The 3751-nt window shown below is 29.7% G+C and overlaps 1 long non-coding RNA gene across 1 annotated transcript; it reads right to left on the bottom strand.

Moving 5' to 3' along the window:
* Positions 1-310: 310 nt before the first annotated feature.
* On the bottom strand, positions 311-2999 carry LOC136077645 (uncharacterized). Its single transcript, XR_010637146.1, has 3 exons — positions 2310-2999; positions 1938-2115; positions 311-1847 (listed from the first exon to the last, which is right to left on the bottom strand). It is a non-coding gene; the product is annotated as an uncharacterized LOC136077645 (long non-coding RNA).
* Positions 3000-3751: the final 752 nt, after the last annotated feature.

Raw genomic sequence — 3751 nt, 5'->3', positions numbered from 1 at the left:
GTTTGAAATTTACCGCCAGCGCACGAAAAAGCGCTGGCCGGACAGTCATAATTTGTCTGGCGCGCACGATTTCAAAAAATATTATATTATAATTCGATTATAATTTAATTATAATTAGAAGTTGCCCCTCATGCAAATCTGCATTATCTGTTTTCATTTGGAGGTGCTATCCATTAATTCACTCGAAATTTAGTACTTTGTAATTAACTTTACCAATTTAGTTTACAGATCTTTTTTATTGTGAAAAAATCAAATGTTTCCCAATAAAAAAGTATTAATTTTTTTTTCTTATTAAAACAAAATTAAATTTAAAAAAAATATTATTCTTAATTAAGAACCTCTATATATTTTGAGAATACTTTAACTAAAAAGCAGTGTTGATTTTTTTTTTTTTAGATCTCATCATCTAAGTCTTCATTATCTTCTGTTTCCGAATCGCTACCATCTACATCAATTGGGACTGAAAGCGATTGGTTTATTGAACTAGAAATATGTTTATCAATCTTTAATTTTCGACGAGTTTCAAGATATATATTTAGTGCACTTTTTTTTATTGCCTCTCTCTCAATCTCTGTCCATAACTTATCGTTACAGCCAATGCACATCAACATTGTCATTGGGTCATGTTTGAGCTTTGATCTTCTGTCAGATAATAAAAGCCTCAATATGCTAAACACGCGCTCCACTGCAGAATTTGAACCAGCAATTGAAAGCACCACCTCAGCAATAAGTGAAATATTAAAGAATTTTTTTCTTTTAAATCTCAGAATATACATTCAAACTTTTAAAGCGCATTTTTCTTTTTCTTCGGAAATATCATTAACAAATTGACATTTTACAAAAAATCTAAATCTTTTCCATTCGTTTATAACTTTGGACTTGTCGAATCCAGTATAAATAAGGGGTACTTTAAAATGATTATACAGGTAATCAATCATGTCATTGCCATAAATTAGGCTTTCATTAATTACCCAGTTTCTTGGGTCGATCCAAACGATGTTTGCAAATACAGGAACGTTAAAACATTCAAATCGAGTCTTCAAAGTTTCTGGCAATATAGAAGTAACTCTTTTTTTTTCGTTGGAGGCTTCCTCTACTGATGACATGGTTAGAAAAGTAAAATTTTCTTGAATAACTACTATTTGCTCACGGTTAGCGGGTAATTTAAGCATATGATCATACTTATAGAAATAAAGAAATAAGGTTATTTGGTTCAATTGCATTAATTTTAAAGCGAGCTCAATAACTGTCTAACAACTCGTCCGGCTTTCCTGCGCTTTCTAAAAGGTCGCCTAATTTCAGTAAGGGTTTGACATCAAAGCTAGCAGGCCATTGTCTTCAAAAACTTTAGAAAGAGGAGAAACCTTTTCAAGAACATCTAAAAAGGTGCAAGCTTTACAAAGCACTCTATAAGATTTAAGTTGTTTTAAAATCCCCTTTATTTTATTTTTGGCTGGAAATAGATGTTCGACTGTGCGGTATAAACCTTGTACCTTTCAACTTTGGAAAGGCATAATAACTTATATTAAGCACTTCAGCTGCTTTTGAAATTTTGCTTTTTACAACTCCTGAAGACTTGCATAGGAAAAAAATGTTTTCATAAAGCCTATCCACATCTTTAAAAGACTATTCAAAGAATGTATCTTTAACTGCTAATTTTACTAGATGGTTGATGCAATGTATTGGTACCAACCAAGGGCGATCGCCATCTCTGCAAAGTTTTTTGTGAAGACCTTCTTTTTGGCCCTTCGTCAAATATGCTATCTATGCCAAGTTTCAAAGAAGCAGCTTCTGTTCCCCCATAATCGTTACAGTCTATCAAATGTGCAAACATCGTTATTAGTGACCTAAAAAGTAAAATTTTTTTTTTTAAAGCTTTTAAACATTATTTTAAAATGGACTTGTTCAAAAATAAAAGTTATATTTAAAATAAATACCCTTTCAGTGTAGTTTTGAGCAGTACCAGTTCCTTATCTACTCCTGTTTTGCGAGCTTGCGAACCATCTGATAGTATTGAGTAAAAATGACTTTGATTTAAAATCAAGTTGCTTTTTTCGAGATGTGCTGAGTAAATAGAACTAATAAATTTCTTTGCAGCTTGACCATCGCTAGTCCCTAAGTTATTCCAGATCGGAATTATTACCATTTTAGATGAGATAACTCTTTCAAATTTATTTTTATTATTTATTAAATTACTGAGACAAAAAGAATTTTATAATTGCCAATAACTTTATACATACATAATATTATCGTCAATAACAATTTACAAAAAAAAAATTTTCGTTAGCATAAATTAGTTACGAACATACCTCATATTAATGGCATACCATTTTCTTTTTGGATTTCTACAAGTACTGAAAGCAATTGAGGCTTATTGTAGGATTGACGGCCAATTTATATGCTGTATTAATAACCTTTTGATATGCATCATGACTGGCTTTCTCTATGTTAGAGGAAATAGAAGTTTGTGCAGGAACATTTTGTACATTTTTAATACGATCTTTTTTCGGCTTTCGTTTTTCAATTTCTGTCGCGTTCTGGTGTGTTTAGCTTGGAAGATGGCGTTGAATCTACAAAAGAAGGTAAAAAATTATTGCTAAGCAGAAACTTTAACATGTATTTAAGGATTATTAAAGCCTAGGGTAAATGTGATAATAGTAAAGGCATGTGAATTATATTGTATGTTTAGTTATAAAGTTGATTCCATTTGTAAAATTATAAGAAGAAAGTTTTGTCGCTCCTCTTATTTCGCGTGGTTTCATAGATCTACTTGAGTGAATAGCACAAATTTTACACCAAATGAAATTAATGTAATCGATTCCGTCTTCACTAACTATTTTCCAGTCGAAAATATCTTTGAAATCCCACTTATTTAATTCGCTTAGCTTAATCTTTGTATTTCCTTTTGCTGACATTTTAGTTTTTCCTTTTTTTAAGCGTGTTTATACATTATAGTGTTCTCTTTTTTTAATCGTTTACACGTGTTAGTAAAATATATTGCTTGGTTTAAAGGAATGTCAAAAATATCTTTTATTACGTTAATTACCAAAATTCCATCATGGAAAACGCTATAAGATGACATTGCACTAATAATTTTAATAGTTCTACTTAGCAAAAACTTATGCAAAAAAAATATTTTTCAGACGTAAATAAACCATAAAAGTATTTGACAAAGAAAAGATTTGTTGCAATATAAAAACACGCCTGAAAAATATTGGCAAGCGCTAAAAAAAGCGCTGACCAATGTATTGGTGGGCGTGTGGGCGAGCGCAAAAATGGATGAGCGCGAAAGCGCTCGCCAAACGGAGAAGACTGAATATAAGTAGCTTAAACTAGCTAAATCTTGACATTTTATAATCATAATACTTGCTAAACAATAATATTAGTAGACATTATTGGCAAAGATAAGATTTTCTTTATTTTATGAATTTTGTTATATTTTAAATTCATTTTTATTAATATATTTATTATTCTTTTATTCTGCAGAGTTCTGAATATATTATGTTCAAATAACTCAAAGCATCAAAGGAAAATAATGAATGAATCCAATGTTGCTAAAACATAAATATCTACATAAGAGTAATACGGAATATTGAACAAAAATAGATAATATTCATTAATAATATAACATATAATAGTTTAACTTAAGGTATATTATAAAATATCACACAACAATATTTAAGTTTGATTGATAATATAAAAGCAACAAAAATTAAAAAAGAAAACATCTCAATAAATAATAAATTATTAT

Source organism: Hydra vulgaris, chromosome 03 (assembly GCF_038396675.1).
Source record: "Hydra vulgaris chromosome 03, alternate assembly HydraT2T_AEP".
NCBI lineage: Eukaryota > Metazoa > Cnidaria > Hydrozoa > Anthoathecata > Hydridae > Hydra > Hydra vulgaris.
Note: the sequence above shows the minus strand (reverse complement) of the source record. Positions and strands in the feature narration are given on the sequence as shown.